General features: G+C 40.7%; 1 protein-coding gene across 3 annotated transcripts in view; it reads left to right on the top strand.

Annotated features, from left to right (window-relative positions):
* CHRM3 (cholinergic receptor muscarinic 3) overlaps positions 1-23,188 on the top strand; it is a 503,079-nt gene that overhangs the window by 154,897 nt on the left and 324,994 nt on the right. For all 3 annotated transcript variants that reach the window (XM_054021263.1, XM_054021260.1, XM_054021261.1), the window contains one exon: positions 2,751-2,865. The gene's annotated coding sequence lies outside the window, so the exon portion shown is untranslated. The remainder of the gene's footprint in view (positions 1-2,750; positions 2,866-23,188) is intronic.

Raw genomic sequence — 23,188 nt, 5'->3', positions numbered from 1 at the left:
GTATTTGTAGAGGACAGTCCAGCATTTGTCTTTTTGAATTTTTCATGTGGTTTGCATTGAAGGTGTCATATGCAGGGTCTAAAATTTGTTTCACCTTTTGAACAAAGCCAAAATTGTCCAGAATAGGCCCAGAATACAGCTTCACCTTTGCCTTGGAGTGAAGTCCATCACTCTGGACTTCAGTGCCCATGTGGAAGCCTGTTGAGCTTGCTGGAGCTCCCCGTAGGCACTAGAGTCTACCCATGCAGATCTGATGACTGGATTATAATTTGTGTGCAGGAGTGTCTCCCTTTCATGTGGCTCTATGTATTACTTTGTTTTTATACATGAAACACATGATAGCAATTATCATAATAAATTCTATATTCTTATTTCACCTCTGTGTATGTTAACTAGCAGACAGAACAATGTTTTGACTACAAGTGACTTTTGATACATTAATTTTTTTTAAAAACATTTGTATTTCAAAGCATTATATAAAAATGAAATTGTTTATTTTAATTGCTTTACTAACAGTAACGGGCTGATATTTAATAAATCACTATTATGCGATAAACAAATCTCTCCCTTATGAAAATGCTTTTTGTTGGTTTAATAAAGGCTTCCCTGTACTGGTATTTACGTTTACATGGTTCATTTTTCATTTCATTTTGTTTTCTGAATGAATCCAGGAGTAGTGAGGTCTTCTCATGGTATTTCAGCTCCTGTACAGTGCAAATACCATGGAAAGACCAGATCTCATGAGGTTTTGACCCTGTAAAGATGTCTTTGAGAAATTAAAATAGTATAAAACATAAGCACAAATACTTTTGAATCAGGTTACTGTGGTACTCAGATGTAGAGATTGAGTCTGGTCCTACAAATCTTCATTCTTGTGAGTGACTTGTCCTTAATCACATGAGTATTCCTGTTAGCTACTGATTCATAGTTCACATGACTATTTACTGTACTCAATTCCATTTCTATTACTGTAAACCAGACTTTGAATGTATAATCTTTAGTGAAAACCAGGGCCGGCTCTGGCTTTTTTGCGGCCCTAGGCAAAAAAGCCACCCGCCGCCCCTCCCCCCCCCCCCCGCCAGCGAGGCAGGGGAGAGCGCCGAGCCCAGCTGCGGGCCCGCAATCCCCGACCAGCTGGAGCGCCGGAGGGAGAGCGGGGAGCCCGCCACGGCTCGGCTCTCCCCGGCAGCCAGAGTGCCGGGAGCAGCGTGGAGAGCCTGGCTGGGGCTCTCCGCTCTCCCCGGCGGCAAGCCCCCGGTGGCCAAAGCGCCGGGAGGAGGGCGGCGAGCCCAGTTGCGGCCCCGCTCTCGGGCCGGAGCGCCCTGCCACGCCGCCCCCCTCCAGGCGCCACCCCAAGCACATGCTTGGTGGGCTGGTGCCTGGAGCCGGCCCTGGTGAAAACTATGGTGAAGGTATTGCTTACTGCATGGGTAATACATACCACTATTGAAAAGACAAGTGTAAAAAGTACTTTTAACAGATTTTATATGAGATTTTACTTGTTAAAGACAACATGTACACCTCTACCCCAATATAACGCTGTCCTTGGGAGCCAAAAAATCTTACTGCGTTATAGGTGAAACCGTGTTATATCGAACTTGCTTTGATCCACCGGAGCGCGCACCCTACATTCCCCCCCCCCCCCCCCCCGGAGCACTGCTTTACCGGGTTATATCCGAATTCATGTTATATTGGGTCGCATTACATTGGGGTAGAGGTGTATATAGGTTGTAAATGGTAAAGGCAAATATTTTTAGTATTTTTTGCCATCTGACATTTATTTAATGGACCATAAATGTGTGTAACCATTTACGATTCTTATGTGGTTTCTGTGATATGACCTTGTTCTATAACCTTAGTTCAGTTTCTAGGGGATAAGTGTCCATATTGCGGTTAGTACTAGCTGGCACCAAGGAATGCGCATGGATAATCTTCTTATCCCTTTTCTCAAAATCATTTAGGCATTTTGAAATGGCCTTGGAATAGGCCCAATTCTGCTTTCCTTGGATCTGTTTGTACAAGAAATGCAGATGAGGAGCTGTTGGTCTGTGATCAATCTTCAATCTGGCACCTTTCATGAGGGCTGAATTTACTTTAAAATAGTGAAAAGAAATTGGCAGAGTGAAGCAAAGAACTTTAAGAAGCAAAATATTTTAATCCACATGTATGGAGATTAAAGGAAGGGCTGTTACAGAGCGATCACATACCATTGCTTGCACACTTTCAATATTTACATGTTGTTTTGGAGCTGGATCCTTGGGTGAGCAACTTTGCACTGCTCTGTTCCTAGGTACTTGAGGATTGCCCTTGCATACAACTATGGACTTTTTATTTAGTTTACATGTACGAATGTTGAGCCTTAACAGTAAGTTCTGCTGTTTACGTTCCTGAGGAAAAGAACAGAAAGAGATCAGGATAAATTAGTCTAAACTGAAATATGCCTTGGGAAGAACACTGATTTATGAACCAATTATTTAAAAACAAATCAACAACAGTAAAGGGATTTGAATCCTGAAAGGTCATCTTAAAAACAAACATTGGAAAGACGAACTGTAAATGAAGTATTTAAGCATAACACTACTTGTAAGACAGTTTCCTGCCAGATGATGGTAATAATCAAATAGGCTATAATATAACTGTTTTGATAGGTGTTTTTAAGCAACTGTGAGATTTAACATAATCCATTTAATAAGAAACTTGTATTTCCTATTGTCTGAGTATCTGAATGTGTTTTGTTTTTGTTTTTGAAGATTTTGGTGGTTATGGCAAATTTTACAGCAGTGAGTGGTATAATGGGCTGCAGGTTGGATGAGTTACAGTCATCTGCAACATGACATACCATACCAAACTTCTTCCTTGTCATTGGTAAGTTTTTTGTTGTTGATTACCATACGTCTATTAGATGCTTCTTATTAGGGTGACCATATGTCCCGTTTTTAAAGGGACAGTGCTTGTTTTTTGGGACTTTTTCTTATATAGGTGCCTATATATATAAAAAAAAAATCAATCCAAAAACAAGGCTCCATGTAGTATAACTGAGCCATTATTTCTGGTTTACACAGTGTCCAGATATGCAGTAATGAGATCCAAAGTACTAGCTGTTCATTTGACTCAGCTTGAAGTTAAACGTTGACAAACCAAAAACAGATACCAAAAAGTTCAACAGACATACATCTAACTGACCAGAAATAATAAGTCAGTCTCATACCCAATCTCCAGTATAGGTCTAAGAGGGTCCCCTTTTTAGGTAACCAAATGTGGGCTCTCAGTACTGAAAAATGGAAGTCTAGTTATAAGAAATGCTTAGTTTGTCACAAGAATAGATGGTCACTGTTAAGATTTGCCTACAAATGCTTGTTATAATGCTGTCTTGCAATATCCCACATGGGCTCAAATTAGAAATAGCTTAATTCCTCTGTGAAAAGTACCTTTTCTTTCCTCTTGCTATCTAGATATTAACAAAGGAAAGAGACTAACAATCTCAGAAATGCTTATATCCAGCATAGAAAAAAAAAAACAAAAAGTAAAGGCATTAATCAAATTTGTACTCAAGTTGCACTGATGTGCAGTAATAAATTGTGACTGGCCATGGAGTTTTCAATATCCTCATTTACACTTGCCCAGTCTGAGGTGTGGTAGCACTCTGTTCTTTTCAGTGTTGAATACAAAGAGATCTAGATTTTTACCTGTGAAATTCTTTTGCTAGAAGTGTGTTTTTGCTATAGTGAAATATAACCTTTTTTTGTTGTAAAATTATCAGATATGTGAACTGTGCCAGTTTGATAGTGTATCCAGTATTTTGCATAGTTCTACTAAATAGCATATATACTGCATATGTATTGTGCTAAAATACTATGTATATTCTTAATTCTTATGTATACCTACATACTTTATGCAGGGCCGCCCGGAGTGGGGGAGGGGGCAAGTGGGGCAATTTGCCTTGGGCCCCACAGGGGCCCCCATGAGAATATAGTATTCTATAGCATTGCAACTTTTTTTTATGGAAGGGGCCCCCAAAATTGCTTTGCCCCAGGCCCCCTGAATCCTCTGGGTGGCCCTGACTTTACGTATGCTGTCTATGTACACACAAGATTGTGGGTGCAATACAGGTTCAGGAGACAGTCTATATACAACAAAGCTTCTGGTAATTTCATGGAAACTATAAAAGTGAATCTTGTCAACTTTGATCATGCAGGACTTTAATTTATCAATGTATTTAATTAGAAACTTATTCTTAAAGGAAGAACATAGTTTTGAGTATTTTGTTCCTATAGATTATTTTTAATTTTTTTCTGGCCCATTTCACTATATAGTTGTAAGAATTATATAATTCATTAGACAACTAACTACCCTACATCCCAATTTTAGTTCATTTTAATTTATTTAAATCAGATATAAAGTCATATTTCACTAGCTATATTTCTTTGTTATTGTAGTTGTCAGTGGGGATTTTTTTTTTACTAAATCTTGTGCATGTATGTTGATGACCTAGTTTTTCTTGGTTTTCTGATTTAAAAAAGAAAAAAAAATCTCTTTTACCAAGTTAGGATTTCTGCACAGAGCTTTACATCCAGTATATTGGCAGAAATTTTGTAGTTGCCTCAAATAAATAATCCTTAATTATACATAAAGTTCTCATCACTCCTAGAAGAATAAACCACTTCAAAATTTTTCGGAAAGAAAAATGTCACATTAAAATAAATAACCCCCCAGAAGCCCTTTTTAGGGGAACTACCACTGCTGTTATTTTTCTGTGTGTGTCACTTTCATGCATGAGTTAATAATATGTTCATCAATCCTTGGAGAATATCTTCCTTCTGCCTGTTCTTCATCAGCACTTGCCTGTTTCTCTTTTTCAAACACCACAAATGCAGTGTTGTCTCCCAGGTACTGAATGTACTATGATCAAACCAGGGGACTGGTTAAACAGCATAGACGGCATCACCTCATTTGTCTCCTCTGGCAAATTATTAAGCAAAATGATATTGTTTGATGGGTTATCTGACACCTGTTGATTCTGTGATGCAGTCCCTTGGGCATTCATTGATTTCTGTATTTTTTTTCCTGACCAGGCTTTTTATTTGCTGCATTAGCAGAGTGCTCTAGAGACTTGACCCCATTCTTCCCTTTTTTTTAACCTTATCAGCAAGTGTACCACATATTTCCAGCTTCTGTTTTCTGCATACTACTTATCATGAAAGTCTTGTGGCATAATTGGTGGAAGAGCCAACTTCCTTAAATATAAAAAAGCCTGTCCATCTTCCTAGTCATTAACACCACAGGACCTTAGAATTAGATTAGAATTAGTTTTTTGTACATGGTCAAACTGAGAGAATAGCAAAACTATCTCATTAATTTAAAAAAAAATATTTTCTACTACTGATGAAAACCCTACAATTTCCCCAAACACATAATTTCTATAAGATGCAATAAGTCTAATACCTAGCTATGTTAAATCTGAATGACTCTCGAGTCAACCTTCTCAAGCAGGGAGGCATTTTGTGATGTGTAAAAATGGGGATGGAGAATCTTCATTCCAAAACTCATTTTCACTTGTGGTCTAAGATATGAGATCAGGACTACTGTGGTAAAAGCGCAAGGGTGTAAACCAGCCACCCTATAGCCAGACAAAATCTGAAGACAGTTTTCAGGAGATAAATGTACTGCCAGAACAAATGTAATTAATCTTATAGATTTTCCTCTCTCTCCATTATTGGAAATTGGGGTACCTTTGTTTATAAAATACTAAATCCTAGAGGACATGAAAGGACACCTTGTCCAATATTTATTTATTTAAGAACCCCAGTTTGGTCGCAGTTCCACCACAATTACTCCATGAGCCATGCCACTGAAATCAGTAAGACTACTAATGGAGTTAAGGTACATGAGGGTGGTGGAATTATGCTCCTATACTATGTCCACACCATGAGTTAGGGGTGTGATTCCCAGTTTGTGTATACTTAATCATGCTAGCTTCATGAGAGGTAGTGAAAGTATAAATAGCAGTAGTGGCCATGAACCCCATGGGTACATACTCGGCATGGCTAAGCCGTTCCGCCGCTGTGTGTGCTCCCTTGGCTACACTACTGTTTATACTCACGCTATCTCTCGTTGAGCTAGCACAAATATGTATATGCAAATTGTGAATCACACCCTTACCTTGTAGTATGGACAAAGCCTTATTAGAGAAGCTGTACCGAGGTTGTAAGAGAAGGAGGGGAGCCTAAGTAAAGGGGGGAAATCATTTCTAGGGCGCAAGGAATGAGAGAATCTAAGATGCTTCCACAGTACCTTATACCTAGCTCATTCAGTACCTTGCTGGGCCCAGCCCTCATTACACTTGACTGGTAAACAAAGTCAGTTCAATAGATGCTGTAATTTTGTTTGAAAACGGCATTTACATTTTGGTTTCCTACTTCATATACAAGAACTTTTTAATATTGAACAGATTTTTAAAAATATTAAATGTGTGATATCTTTACATAGGGACGAAACAAAAGCCATACAGAGAGAATGCCAGATGCTGTTCATTAGACATTTATGATAATTAAGAAGAGAATATATAAAGACGTTACAAACAAGATAATTTGTTCAAGTCACATGTTAAGTAGTAAGATCAAAGAATAAACAAGGACTCTTTACTGGATAATCATAGTACTGTAGCTTACTTTGAGAGTATACTGACAACAGATCTGAAAAGGCAGGGAAAAGGTGCTTTACTAGCAAGGTGACAACAAATCTATTAAGAAAACTTTACACCTTTCTGTTTGTCAGACAAACTAACAAAAAAATAATACAAATGAATTAACATTTTTCCTGACTTAGAAACAGAGTTTACCCAAAAGTGTAATACTTGCTACTTGTGTTTCTTTAGTACCAGCTAAGGTAACAACTATTATGGCTAGCATCAACCATTATAGACAAACATTATGGACCCTTCACCAGAACCACCCTGGAACTTTAGGGAAGTCTAGACCTGGATAAAGATTCACATTTGAACTTCACAGATCATGTCTGTCTCTATAAAGATCCTCTACTAAACCTCACAAACCTAGCAACACTAAGTTAGGAGAGGTTTGGATTTGGGTCTGAACTCTGGCTTGCCACTGTCTTTACTCTGCTTATCAGAACTCCCAGATACAATGGTATCTGATTCACGTGGAATATTTCAATTTTGAACTAAATCACTGCCTATCAAATAGTAAAATTCTCCATTTTGTTTCCTACTTTAATGTTTCCAATGTGGTCATTCAACAGTCCATGTCACATTCTGTTTATTCCTTTTTCTTACTTCATTGATCGACTAGAGCTAGCAGTGATTCAGCTCATGAATGATATTACTAGGTGGATTTTACCTGCCAAGCTAGTAGCAGGACTGTCCTAGTCCATCATAACTGGCAAGTTAGCAGAATGGTGATAGCAGAGAAGGTGAATTGAATGAATGGCAGCAAAACAGATGAGCCCACTAGTGCATTATTTATGGAAATAATGGTAATGCTACTGATGTGTACTGAGGTGAGATGCCTGCAACTAATAAGCACAAGGGGATGAATAATTGTTAGTGTTTGTCCTTAAATTTCCTGGTTTTATAATTAGGATTTATAATTAGGTCCTTGATATTGCCTCAATGGATGGGCACAAAAATTCAGATAATATAAGAACTGATCAGGAAATGTCCTTCATTCTTACAAGCATCTCTGCACTTCCAGTTCATATTGAAGTTGAGAAGTAGAAGCACCAAAAAGTCCCAGGAATCTTGTGCAAAGTACACAGCAAACATTTTCAACTACAACAAAGTTGGCTGTTAGTTAAGGGAAAACTAGCAATCTGGTAACCCAAGAAGAGTAGCTACAATTGTGTTTTATAGTAAGGGTGACTAATCCTCCACACTTCCCTGATAATATTTCAGGCCAGATTTTCCCATCCTTACACTGATCAGTAGCATAGGGCCTGATCCCAAAGCCCGTTGGGAACATTTTCATTGATTTCACTGGGCTTTGGGTGAGACCCAGAACTCACAAATATTCCCATGCTTTTCAATGCATTGTGAGTTCAGGTGGTAGGATCTGGCCTTAAAGGAGCTACTGCAGGAAGGCGTTTCCTTTAAAACAGATGCTAAAGCAGGTTATGCTCTAACTTTTTTGCAGCTTTATTTATATTTACTTGTTTGTTTTATATTTTCTAAGTTATTTGTTTGATGCAGCGCCTTCCTATTTTGGGCAACAAAAGTTATCTTGGAAAATGATTTAGAGTCTGAACAAAATGATCCATGAAGTGTGGAAGGAGGCTTGCACAAAATAATATTACGATGATGCTTGTTTTATAAAGTATGTACGATTTAAATAAGCAGAGACAAAAAACATGCTGTGGTACCAGATTTGTTGGTTTCAGTCTCAACTCAAATGGAATCATATTAATATGTAGCCAGTGGATTGGCATTCAGTGTTTTTCTGTCTATCAGTGTAAAGTCTATTTTACGGATTATGAAAATTGGGCAAATGTATTGTTTCTTGTTGCAGATTAACGGCTTGCAAAGCTTTACTAGAAAAAAAGGCTATTTGTGAATTACAGGAAAGTATGCACAAAAAAATTCTTGAACTTAATTTTCTCATTCAGAATTGCTAGTTGTTAGTGGTATAAGAAGATCCCCTAGATGGCCAGAAGATATTTACTCTGTTATACTATAGCACTGGCACTGGTGCACACAGCAGTCAGCCTAATAAAACTCTTCAAATGCTTCATAATTTGCTGGTGTGTTAGTGCAACATTTCCGGAAAGCTCAAAAATTCAGTGAGTAACTCACACGGTTTACTGTTGCCTATAAAACTTCAGTGCAACCTACAAATGTGGATCTGGATCCAAAGCTCACATAAGTCAATGGGAGTCTTTTGATTGATTTTAATGAACATTGGATAAGAATATTAAAATGGACATACCTTGTAAGACCAATGGTCCATCTAGCCCAGTATCCTGTCTTCCAACAGTGGCCAGTGCCAGGTGCTTCAGAGGGAATGACCAGAACAGGTAATCATCAAGTGATCCATCCCCTGTCGTCCATTCCCAGCTTCTGACAAACAGAGGCTCAGGACACTCAGAGCATGGTGTTGCATCCCTGCCCATGCCGGCTAACAGCCATTAATGGACCTATCCTCCAGGAACTTACCTAATTCTTTTTTGAACCATGTTATACTTTTGGCCTTCACAACATCCCCTGTCAAAGAGTTCCACAGATTGACTATGTGTTGCATGAATACGTACTTTCTCTTGTTTGTTTTAAATGTGCTATCTATTAATTTCAGTGGGTGGCCCCTGGTTTTTGTGTTATGTGAAGGAGTAAATAACATTTCCTTATTCGCTTTCTCCACACCAGTCAAGATTTTATAGACCTCTATCGTATCCCCTCTTAGTTAGGTTCTTGATGCTTTATGCCAGCAAACAAGTGAAAAACAGGTTAGGAAACTGTTAACTCAGACAAGTCAGGATGCAGAGAACTACAAATATCCTCTGTTGAAACCCAGACCCCATTACTCTGAAAAAACCCACCGAATTTAGAATTAAGCAAGTCATTGCTGCCGCAATGGAGGTAAAATTCCCAGTGGAATGCTGAGATACAGGACACCTAATCTGAGCCATTGTAAATTAAAAACAAAACAAAACAAACAAAAACAAGTAAATCTTAAAGCTGTCCGAGACCTCTTCCAGACTACATGTGAAGTATCTGTTTTCTACATCTTGGAATGTAGAAAAATACAAACATAGGATCACCTAAGGTAATTGCTACAGCGAATGTGAAAGAAAGCACTACCTTTTCACCTCTGGAGAGCTATGTTCAAATCCCTTGGTAAGTTACAGGTGAAAAAGTGTTGCTGTTTTTGTCCCTGTTTTTCCTAGGTATTGATTCACATTTTAAAACAACTCCATAACTTGGTACAATTTGCAGCCCTGTCATAGAGAAGAATGAGGATTTGGTATGACATGGATTTTGTGCAAGTCTATGACTGAGGTGTATTGGCAGCTGTATAAAGAAGTTTGAACGGTCGCCTGTCTGTACAAAAGTTAAAGACTAAACTCCAATTTCATACTTAATGCTATGTTCTCTCCTACACTAGTCTGTTTGGCTTCAGGGGAGATGAAGAACCTTTAGGCTGCTGTAACTTATGACAGCTAGCCTTAAGGGGGCCATATGTCAACCTTTTAATTGTTGAATCAGAGGAATATCCTTATTTCTTGTCTCTCCCACCACTTCGTATTACAACCCTTAGGCTAGGGGGCAGTTGGCATAAGATACACCAGCTGAGAATTTCTCTCTGGGACATTTTTTAACTGGCCAGCTGCATCCAGATTCCAGCCACTTTCCACTACTTAAGTGGTACCAGAACAGGAGCAGAGAAACTAACCCTTGTTTTTATCAGAATGGCAAAGACAGTACTTGAGGCAATAATATGAGCATGTAAAAATACTAAATATGTGGAAATAGGGCGATCTAAAGACTATGACACTGCATTGTTCAGGTCACAGAATGTAAAGAAGACTACTTTAAAGCTTGTAAGGCAGTTTCAGTAGGTGGAGCTAGCAATTGAGGAAAATCATTTCACATTCTTGTATGGTATTCAGAAATAAAAGTAGAAATTATTTCATCTGCTCTCAGTTGGTGATATATGCACAGTGTAGTGAGGATTGGCCTAAGGGCTTCATAGAAGAATCATCAAGTAATTTTAGCTTGATTCCACTGTTTTGTGAAACCCGATTCCTATCTCGTATTATTATTTTATAATTGAAATTGGTAGATTCTATGTGGACCCACACAGCAGTATGGTAGAATATTTTCTTATCTGGTTCCTTGTCAGTGCATTTTAAACCATTGTTTTCTTGTTGTTTTAGCTGAGCCTACATGACATATAATAATAAATAGAGGTTTGTCACATATGCCGTCCTCTTTGTCTTCAATAGTATGCATCTTTATTTTTCTGCTCTTGCAGGTTGAAAGCTTTTGAAATTTTTTCTCCCTCACATTCACTATAAATAGAGACAGACTGTTGAGCATCCACCCACTGAAAATCAGGTCCCTGGAAAGTGTCTCAAGTTGAGGACTAAAAACAAATGGAGGCATCTAAAATCACTAGTGTCTTCTGAAAATCAGTCCTTTAATCTCTTCAAAACTCTATCCCTTGGCAGCATTTCCAAGGTCTGGTCAGGGGCCATTTAAAGTCCACAGAAGTCTGATGGAGCATCCTGATGTTCCTAATCATTTTGTCCAAATTAGCCTAGATTTGGTGACCCTCTGCTTTTGTGAGGGAGCTTATGGTATGCTTCCCAAAAAATGATGAAGGGCTGGACAGGAGCTTCTTTGTAGGTGACTGGTGGCAGAATTCTTAACTAAATGATAGTTTTAATGCTGTTGGGGTTATATTACAATATTAATAATGTGTTAGACCACCTAGACCCTTGTATAGACATCTTTACTGTTATTTACATTTATATAAAATAAATAATCTGACAGTGAATAGCTTCAAAAATATGCCGCTCCAACTGGGACTGAAGGGGGGAGGAGTGAAACAGTTCATCCATAATCAAAGTAAATAAAAAAATAAAACCGATCTATGTGCAGTGAACTTTTGAAATAAACCAGAAAAAGCCAAACCTACATGTAACCAAAATTTAAAAGGGTCCTAAGAACTCTGAGGTCCTTCTGAAGGTGAGAAAGATGGGAGTTCTTTAGAATGAGAACGAGTTTGTAAAGCGTGTCCGCACATACATTTTGCAGTGGTGTAGTTGATCATCATGATTCCATAAAATAAGAAGTAAGGCTATATTATTTTTGATATGACCAAGCAATTGTCCCTGTGAGTGGTACAAATTACCTACTTTATAGCAAGGAACAATTTTAGTAAGAAGTCCTGTAATTAAACTGACACATTTTGAGACCAATTCACAAAAGGGCTTTCCAAAATACCCCCCCCCACCACACACACACACTGTATTCAGGAAAAATACAAAAACAACCATTATTTCATGACTTTCCAATTGATCAGATGCATATACAGTGTTTAATTCTCCTACTTTGATTATGTTCCTAGCTTGAGAAGCAATGGGGTTGGAGGGAGCAGTGTTGGATAAAAAGAGAAGGATTCTGAAAAGCAATTTACATCTCTCAGCTAAGGGAAACAACATATATAATGTTAAAAGGACTAACACATATTTTTGAAGGGGAGGAATGAGATTCAAAATTATAATTCACACTATGAAAGCATGCATGCACAGCTAAATAGTCATTTATTGCTTATAAATAGGGGATAAATGAAAGCTGAGTAAATATTCAGGATTATAGATAAGATATGGTTATTTTTATTGCTTTCAATAAAGGTGTCTAGATATGGAAAATTTGTTCATTTACATTGAAACGGTTGATAAGAGGTTCCTAACAAAGCTAAGAAAGATTTCTTTGTCCCTCCCACCCCCATCTTTTTCAAGGGAAGAAGCTTTTATTTTGTGACTGACTTTCCCTATTTTGGTTCACTGTGAACACCAACATTTTGTTGGATACCCCAGAGCTTGCCAGATGTTCTTAAAATCTAGTTTCATAACAACAAACTTAAAGGAAAGCAATGTTAGTGCTTCGAGCCTCTGTGGAACCAAACCATTTTTTTCTACAACTGAAAAAGGTTTAGTTTGAATCCTGGACAGAGGATACATTTTTCTGTGTGTGGATGTCTTTACTTGATTGAAAGCTGTACATCCGTCACTTCTCTGTCCATTTGGTCTAAAGAGTACTTATACAATATTGTACTTTTAAAATACCATTTAGATTGTTGTGTGCCTTTATATATTCATTTATTTATTGAGGGGAAATAGAAGGCACAAAATAAAACTTGAGATTAAGGAAACAAATAATTTGGATTCTCCTAAATTCTACTTCATGGACTGTTGAGGGAGCGTGGGCAGTTGTGTGCATAAAGCAAAACAAGCACACACATCAAGCAACAAGGAACCACAGTAACTGGAAACAGAGGGTGGTAATATGCCTCGAGGTTCTAATAATTTCATATGCTGCAATAAGAATACTGTGTACCTATTTGTGTCCTTTGATGCTAATTTCTGTGGGTCAGAAACATTTGTTATTTATTCAGCACATTTTACTTATTTTGCCCTTTGAGTGCTACATCCAGCACATTCTAATTGAAAATCTAACCAAGAGTAGTTCTTTTTCTGTGATGATATAGTCCATCTATTTTTAAAGTTTTTTCATGTAGGTATATAAGAGATAAGCTTAACTTTTTTCAGTGTTGTGTAAATATTACATAGTTTGAATAACCGGGCACCGTTTGATTTAGTTAATGACAAGCCATATACTAGTTATTCAAACCAATACATTATTGACCCAAATTATATATAAATTGGTATGACATAAACACGGCCCTATTTACTTAGTTACTCGGAATGGGATTCACAAAAGCCAGCACATGAGGGAGGGAATCACCTAAGCTAGCCACTGGGAGATGTCAAGGCAACAGGTGTGTCCTAAGCCCTGCCAGGGAGAGAGGCACCTCCCTTTGCTTAGAATTCTCATGGGTGTTAGGTTCCCATCCTATTTTTCATGTGGCCACTGAAGGAGGAGAGTCACTTCATAACTTTTAGCCCAGGGGTTAGGGTACTCACCTGGGATGTGGAAGACCTCTGGGTCACGTCTCCCCTCCACCTAAGTGGGAGAAGGGATTTGAACTGGATTTGCCACCTCTTAAGTGAGTGTTCTAACCATTGGGCGCTGAGATATTCTGATATAGGGTTTGTTCAGTCTCTCCTGTTGAAGCTGTTCTACTGTGGATAAATCATTTTAAAAACCATAGAGCAGGGGGACTGGATGCCGAATGTCTCACCTCCCATGTGAGTGTGCTAATCACCAGGACTCACTCTCATGTTTGCATTGTCTCTTTGGCTCAATGATTTTTTAAATTATTTATCCACAATGGAATAGCTCCAACAGGAGAGACTGAGAGTCCCTATATCAGAATATCCGATAGCCCTGAGATCTTGCTGATACCTGTTCAAATCCCTTCTCTCCCTCAGGCAGAGGGTGGACTTGAAGCAGGGCTCTCCCACATCCCAGGTGAGTATCCCAACCAATGAGCTAAAAGTTATGAGGGAGGCTTGCCTCCCCTTCCCAGCACTTTGCAGCTTGCCTATGGAGCTGATCTGGTCAGCAAGATCTGCTTACTGGATTGGGCCCCACAGGTGAGTTAGGTGGAGAAATCTTCCCCCCATTAGTGCATTGCCCTGAGGATTAAGTGCCCAGATACAGAGAATGAGGCTGCAGTGTGCAGGCACACAGGCAGAAACATATGCATCTAGGGAACTTTTACTGCAAAAATTTAAGTGCCAAGTTAATTAGCTTACCTGGGTCAATGGCAGCTGAGCAGGGATTTTGTGAATCCCAGTGCGGTATCATTCTGGGATTTAGGTTCTGAAAGTGGAAGTTAGGCACCCATGGCCTTTTGTGAATCTAGCTCATCATAAGCAATGTGAAAAAGAGTTAAAGCTAAATATAGCTCTTGCTTTCAAAAGAAACAGCTGAGCAACAGGAGTCATTCTTACTATATGAAAAAAGCAAACATGAAAAAGAATCTCTCACTTTCATACCGAAGTATACATTGTATGTATCATCTGTCTTTTGAATATGTTATTGTGTATACTTAATAATTTGAGTCTCTATTCTAGGTGTTGAGCAGGCTAGTAAAGAAAATACCCAGTATAAGGGGACAGTCATGGATGGAAGGTTGGGTCCCAAATTTGAGCAACTTGAGTGGCTGAATTAATCTTTTGATGAGAACTTATTGACATCTCCATTCTTGCCAAAAACAAAGCAAGGTCAACAACGATTATATATTAACTAAATACTTTGTACTTCTATAGTTGTTTTCACTGGATGACCTAAAACAATTTTAAAAATGTTAATTGTCACAAGATACCTGTAAATTAGGTAAATATTGTACTAACTGTTTAAAGACAGGCAAGCTTAGGCATAAAAGGACCTGTTTCTACTCTCACACTTTTGAAGTTGCAATCACTGTATCTGTTTTGAGAGAGATTACTGGTTCCAGTGGTATTTCCCTCTTTAACTATACAGAATCTCTCCCACACTGGTAGAATCATTCAAGTTGGAATAAACTAACTGCTACCACCTTACATCAGAATGAATTAAGATCAAATCCACTGAAGTCTCACAAGTATATGAACAGACTCAGTGTTCATGGTTTTGTGAGGGTTTTGGAGACTGCAGGTCTGCCTTGAAATAGGACATTTTTAAAAATTATGCATATGTCTATATTGAAATCAGAGATGTGATTGCAGCACCTGTAGACCTACCCAAGGTAGCTTAGATCTAATTAGCTAGAATAACAGTAGCAGTGAAGCCATTTTTGCAAAAGCCTGCCTGGGACCATGAGTATAGGTTCAGATGACTACCTTATGCTGCATTTTCCGTTCTCTTGTTATTTGAGTTAGCTAGATCAAAGCTAGCTTAGGAATGTCTACATGTGCTGCAGTCACACCTGTGATTGCAGTGTAGGCATAGCCTGAATCTGCCTGTTCCATTTGGTGTACAGATAGGGTAGGTCTACACTATGAACTTAGGTCGAATTTATAGAAGCCGGTTTTATAGAAATCTGTTTTATACAGTCGATTGTGTACGTCCCCACATAAAATGCTCTAAAAGTGCATTAAGTCGGCGAACCGCGTCCACAGTACCAAGGCTAGCGTCGACTTCCGGAGCATTGCACTGTGGGTAGCTATCCCACAGTTCCCGCAGTCTCCGCCGCCCATTGGAATTCTGGGTTGAGATCCCAATGCCTGATGATGCAAAAACAGTGTTGCGGGAGGTTCTGGGTACATGTCGTCAGGCCCCTCCCCCTCCGTCAGAGCAACAGCAGACAATTGATTTGCGCCTTTTTACCTGGGTTACATATGCAGACAACATACCACAGCAAGCATGGAGCCCGCTCAGCTCACCGTCACCATATGTCATCTGGGTGCCGGCAGACGTGGTACTGCATTGCTACACAGCAGCAGCTAATTGCATTTTGGCAGTAGATGGTGTATTACGACTGGTATCCATCGTCGTAGTATTCCTCAGTGAGTTTGGTCAGAGGCACCTGGACAGACATGTTTTGTCTCCTGGAGACTCAGTCCTGTCGGCAGTCCTATTGAACTGTCTTGACAATGATGGCTAGCAGTTGTAATACAGCATCTTCTGCCAAGCACCCAGAAGATGCCACTGGCTATCAGTCATGCTGCAACGTCTGCTGCCAGCCTAAGATGTAAAAGATAGATGGACCAGATTTGTTCTGTATTCATTTGCTTCCCCCTCCCTCCGTGAAATCAATGGCCTGCTAAACCGAGGGTTTTGAGTTCAATCTTGGGGGGGGGGCATTCTGTGTGAAACCTGTTTGTGTTTCTCCCTGATGCATGGCCACCTTTGTTGATTTTAATTCCCTGTAAGCCATTTCGTCACTCACTCCTCCCTCCCTCCGTCAGACAATAGTTTCGTGCCTTTTTTCAGCCCAGACACCATAGCACTGGAATCATGGAGCCCGCTCAGATCAGCGTGGCAATTATGAGCACTATGAACACCACGTGCATTGTCCTGGAGTATATGCAGAGCCAGAACATGCCAAAGCAAAACCAGGCAAGGAGGCGATTGCAGCGCAGCGACGAGAGTGATGAGGAAATTGACATGGACATAGACCTCTCACAAAGTACAGGCCCCAGCAATGTGCAAATCATAGTATTACTGGGGGAGGTTCATGGTGTGGAACGCTGATTCTTGGCCCAGGAAACAAGCACAGACTGGTGGGACCGCATCGTGTTGCAGGTGTGGGACGATTCCCAGTGGCTGCGAAACTTTTGCATGCATAAGGGCACTTTCATGGAATTTTGTGATTTGCTTTCCCCTGCCCTGAAGCGCCAGAATACCAGGATGAGAGCAGCCCTCACAGTTGAGAAGTGAGTGGCGGTAGCCCTGTGGAAGCTTGCAACGCCAGACAGCTACCGGTCAGTCGGGAATCAATTTGGAGTGGGCAAATCTACTGTGGGGGCTGCTGTGATCCAAGTAGCCAACACAATCAAAGACTGCTGATATCAAGGGTAGTGACTGTGGAAAATGTGCAGGTCATAGTGGATGGCTTTGCTGGAATGGGATTTCCAAACTGTGGTGGGGCGATAGACGGAACCCATATCCCTATCTTGTCACCGGAGCACCAAGTCACCGAGTACATAAACCGCAAGGGGTACTTTTCAATGCTGCTGCAAGCCCTGGTGGATCACAAGGGATGTTTCACTAACATCAACGTGGGATGGCCGGGAAAGGTACATGATGCTTGCGTCTTCAAGAACTCTGGTCTGTTTCAAAACCTCTGGTCTGGAGGAAGGGACTTTCTTCCCGGACCAGAAAATAACCATTGGGGATGTTGAAATGCCTATCATTAACCTTGGGGACCCAGCCTACCCCTTAATGCCATGGCTCATGAAGCCATACACAGGCAGCCTGGATAGTAGTCAGGACCTGTTCAACTATAGGCTGAGCAAGTGCCGAATGATGGTAGAATGTGCATTTGGACGTTTAAAAGCACGCTGGCGCAGTTTACTGACTTGGATAGGCCTCAGCGAAACCAATATTCCAATTGTTATTGCTGCTTGCTGTGTGCTCCACAATATCTGTGAGAGTAAGGGGGAGACATTTATGGCGGGGTGGGAGGTTGAGCCAAATCGTCTGGCTGCTGATTACGCGCAGCCAGACACCAGGGCGGTTAGAAGAGTACAGCAGGGCGCGGTGCGCATCAGAGACGCTTTGAAAACCAGTTTTATGACTGGCCAGGCTACGGTGTGAAACTTCTCCTTGATGAACCCTCCTTCTCCCCCCCCGCCCCCCCCGGTTCACTCTACTTCCCTGTAAACTAACCAAAGGACACACTGCAGTTTAAAACTTTAAAACTTTAATACTTATTGAAGGCCAGCCTTCCGATGCTTGGCCAATCATCTGGGGTGAAGTGGCTGGGTGGCCAGAGGCCACCCACTGCATTCTTGAGCATCTGGGTGAGGAGGCTATGGAACTTGGGGAGGAGGGCTGTTGGTTACACAGGGGCTGTAGCAGTGATCTCTGCTCCTGCTGCCTTTCCTGCAGCTCAGCCATACGCTGGAGCATATCAGTTTGATGCTCCAGCAGCCGGAGCATCGACTCTTGCCTTCTGTCAGCAAGCTGACGCCACCTATCCTCTTCAGCCCACCACTTGCTCTCTTCAGCCCGCGATTCAGCCCACCACCTCTCCTCTCGTTCATATTGTGCTTTTTTGCACTTTGACATTGACTGCCTCCACGCAGTCTGCTGTGCTCTGTCAGCGTGGGAGGACATCTGGAGCTCCAAGAACATATCATCCTGAGTCCGCCATTTTCTCCTTCTAATCTTCACTAGTCTCTGCGAAGGAGAAACATTTGCAGCTGGTGGAGGAGAAGGGAGAGGTGGTTAAAAAAGGACACATTTTAGAGAACAATGGGTACACTCTTTCACGTTAAATTTTGCTGTTCACATTACACAGCACATGTGTTTTCGTTACAAGGTCGCACTTTTCCTCTTATATTGAGGGTCTGCCGGTTTGGTGTGAGACATCACTCACGCAGTGCCAGGCAACAGAATTCGGCTTGCAGGCAGCCATTGTAAGCCACAGTCTTTTGGCTTTTTTAACCTTCATAACATGTGGGAATGGTTTCAATAAGCAGCGCCCTCATTTCCCATACCAAGCACCTGTTGGGTTGGCCATTTAGGTTTGCAACGTAAAAGGAGGTGCTGCGGTTTCCAGGTTAACATGCAGCACAAACCCAACTACTCCCCCCCCCCCCCCCCCCCCGCACACACCCAATTCTCTGGAATGATCACTTCACCCCTCCCCCCACCACGTGGCTAACAGCAGGGAACATTTCTGTTCAGCTGAGCAGGAATGGGCATCTCTGAATGTCCCCTTAATAAAATCACCCCATTTCAACCAGGTTACCGTGAATGATATCACTCTCCTGAGGATAACAAAGAGAGATAAGGAATGGATGTTGTCTCCATGCCAGCAAACACCGGGGCCATACGCTGCCATGCTTCGTTATGCAATGATTCCAGACTATGTGCTACTGGCCTGGCATGGTAAAGTGTCCTACCATGGTGGATGGGATAAGGCAGCCCTCCCCAGAAACCTTTTGCAAAGGTTTTTGGGAGTACATGAAGGAGAGCTTTCTGGAGATATCCCTGGAGGATTTCCGCTCCATCCCCATACACGTTAACAGACTTTTCCAGTAGCTGTACTGGCTGCAATTGCCAGGGCAAATTAATCATTAATCATTAAACACACTTGCTTTTAAAAAGTGTAATATTTACAAAGGTACACTCAACAGAGGTCCCTTGTGTGCCCTCAGGGTCTGGGAGCACGCCTTGGGTGAGTTCGGGGGTTACTGGTTCCAGGTCCATGGTATTAAACATATCCTGGCTGTTGGGGAAACTGGTTTCTCCGCTTCCTTGCTGTGAGCTGTCTTCATTGTCTTCATCATCATCTTCCTCGTACCCCGAACCCGCTTCCCTGTTGCGTGATTCTCCATTGATGGAGTCAAAGCACACGGTTGGGGTAGTGGTGGCTGCACCCCCTAGCATGGCATGCAGCTCCACGTAGAAGCGGCATGTTTGTGGCTCTGCCCCGGACCTTCCGTTTGCCTCTCTGGCTTTGTGGTAGGCTTGCCATAGCTCCTTAATTTTCACACGGCACTGCTGTGCGTCCCTGTTATGGCCTCTGTCCTTCATGGCCTTTGAGACTTTTTTTCTAATATTTTGCCATTTTGTTTACTGCTATGGAGTTCAGCTAGCACTGATTCGTCTCCCCATATGGCAAGCAGATCCCGTACCTCCCGTTCGGTCCATGCTGGAGCTCTTTTGCGATCCTGGGACTCCATCATGGTTACCTGTGCTGATGAGCTCTGTGTGGTCACCTGTGCTCTCCGCGCTGGGCAAACAGGAAATGAAATTCAAAAGTTTGCGGGGCTTTTCCTGTCTACCTGGTCAGTGCATCTGAGTTGAGAGTGCTGTCCAGAGCGGTCACAATGAAGCACTGTGGGATAGCTCCCGGAGGCCAATAACGTCAAATTCCGTCCACACTACCCCAAATCTGACCCACAAAGGCCGATTTCAGCACTAAACCCCTCGTCGGAGGTGGAGTAAAGAAACCGGTTTAAAGGGCCCTTTAAGTCGAAAAAAAGGGCTTCGTCGTGTGGATGTTTCCAGGCTTAATTTGATTTAACACTGCTAAATTTGACTTAAACTCGAAGTGTAGACCAGGCCATAGTGAAGAGAGATTTACTAAAAGCAGGGTTTTGTTTGCAAGGAGCAGGGTTTACATAGAGAAGAACAGATAAGATACCACAGTGATTAGGGTCTTTACATATACCTACCTAGATCTGGAGAGGTGAGAATGTCCTTTGTGAACCATTTGCTAATTGTTTCGCTGCTTACAGGAGAAAGAAAAATGATTGATAAGCCATTTTATAAATTTCCTCCAATAGTAATTTCCACTTACTCTGTTTGCCATAGGTGTTGGAACAAGGAGTGTTAGGGGCTGCAGCACCCCCGGGCTTGAAGTGGTTTCCATATAGTGGTTTATATGCAGGGTTTACAGTTTGATTCAATGGCTCTCAGCACTCCCAGTATACAAATTGTTACAGCACCTGTGCTGTTTGCTGGAACCCCTACTCTCCACTGCTGTTCTTCTAGGACATCTTAATCCTTTTTAAGCTGTTTCTGTTCTGATTTAGGTCGCTGCTGCATATAGATCTGTCTTGTCCAAAGTACACTATTGTACTGTTCACGAGACTGGACTAATTAAAAAATGAAATCTTTTGCATGTTAGATTATTCTGCATGAATATTTTACTCCAAAGAAACTATAAAAAGTAAACTAGTACTGACCCTCTTTCTCAAAGTATGGTATCAACACTGTCAAACAAGTCAAGGTCTTCACTATGTTAGCCCCAGTCTATCTTGGATAATTGTGACTTGCCTATTAAAACTCCACCTGCAGTTTCAGTTAACAGTCATTCTTTGTTTACTGTCCTACTGTGATATGTAGTGTTGTGGTATATTGTTAAACAGTTGTGTTTTACTCCAGTGGTAGCTATACATTAATGGTGTATGAAGTGATGCCTGTCCAAAGAATACCCAGCATTCACTAGGAATTAAAATTGATATTCAGGGTTTTTGCCAAAGTGGAGATATTGGAAAGACTTTCATTCTCTACAATGGACTTTGGATCAGGGCCTCAGTGTAAGTAGTGCTCTTCTCTGGGACTTAGTCTACACTACCAACCTATGTCACTGAGAGGTGTTACATTCGTCAAAATAAATCTCTCAGTGCAATTTCAATTGGATATTCTAGTCCTTATTTCTTCCTGTAAACTGTTTTGTCAGTTTGCAGTTAAACTGCAGTTGTGATCCATCCTCTAGGTGGCTTCACTTAAGTGATTCCTTTTTAAAATATAGAACATAAGGTACATACACACACACACACACACACACACACACACACACACACACACACACACACACACATACACACACACACACTATATAGTATATTCTCTCTCTCTCTCTTTGTATGTGTATATATATTACAAAAAAATAAAATCTAGACACAGCATGTTCTGGTTTTTAAAGACTGAGGAATTATTGATTGGTTAGTTGTGGAAATCTTAATAGTAAAAGGCATTTTCCATCTAAAAGACTCAACAATGCAGTTGCTATATAGACTACAAGATTATGCAGCCATGAAGATCAGTGCAAGGATTTTTCAGGAGGATTTATGGGTGTGATGATGCTCTGGAGAGCTAGGAAGGAAATAAGTAATCTGCATCAAAGTAAAAAGTCCTGTGAGAATCCAGGCATCAAACAAGCATGAGCCTGGGGCAACATATTAGCATGTACAGCAGGTGAAGCCAATGAGTCTGAGAAACTTAGATTAATTGAAAACAGGTGTTGGAATTTCAGGACTCTAAAAAACAGTGCCAGCTAGTGTCAGAGTGGTGTTTGTGCCAAAAGTATTTTGGATGTAGGCTTTAATTACAGTGCAATTCTAAGTACTCTGCATTGACTCAAATTATGTCCATGACTATTTTATTATTTTATTTATCTTTGTATGTTGGGCAATTATGGGATAAGGGTATATTTATTTTATGGCAGATTTATATGTGAATTTTACATACATGACAACCATCCTTATTCCAGGGAAGTGATAACTAAATATTTAGCAAAATATGTGGCCATTTTTATTCTTGGATTTTCCAACTCCTCTACTCAAATGCATTTCAAGATGGTCAAAAGGTATGTCTAGGTCTGTTTCTCTGTTTACATATTGGCAGATATGCTGCTGCTTTGAGGCAAGATTGTGGTGGACAGCTTGGATTCATGATAGCAGGATTAGTATGTCATTTGCATAAAATATAATACATAATTCATGAAAAATCCAAATGTATAATTTATGTTGGACTTTAAATATTGCTTGCAGTGTCTACACCTGTTGTAAGTTGTATTGGTACAAGTATAGCTATTGGTGGCATACTGTCACATATCTTATTCCAAATTTTCCCTTAGATGCATCCATAGGGGTTCCGTTGTCTTCATTAGGAGCCATAAGGAAATAGAAATACATGGTTTGCCCCCAAATGTTTCCTGTTTATGGATAAACATTGTGGAAATGTATTTTCACTATCATAGTGATACTCAGGACTTACATAGTGCTTTACATTTTTCAAAGTGCTTTAAATGCATATATTAATTAACCTCATGACAGCCCTGTGAGGTAGGAATGTTGGTTTTTCAGGGTTCAGGATTAAAATCCATCTTATGCCTCTGCATTCTTTTGAACTCATTTTGCTTTTTTCTTATTGCAGGTCTGGAAAATTTGGGTTGCTGGTGTTGATGATTTTTATGAGATACCACAGTAGGAACTCAAAATGTAAATGGCCATAAAACATTGTAGATGTTTTTTCAGAGGCCACTCAAGCCTTTACCAGCAAGGCAGGGTGTTTCAGGCAAACATTGCCAGCCAGTGACAAGGTAGTTTAACTGTACTAAGATGGGCATGCAAAAGAGCTAGAAGAGGTTTCAAGGATAGGGAGAGC

Source organism: Malaclemys terrapin, chromosome 3 (assembly GCF_027887155.1).
Source record: "Malaclemys terrapin pileata isolate rMalTer1 chromosome 3, rMalTer1.hap1, whole genome shotgun sequence".
Taxonomy (NCBI): Eukaryota; Metazoa; Chordata; order Testudines; family Emydidae; genus Malaclemys; species Malaclemys terrapin.
Note: the sequence above shows the minus strand (reverse complement) of the source record. Positions and strands in the feature narration are given on the sequence as shown.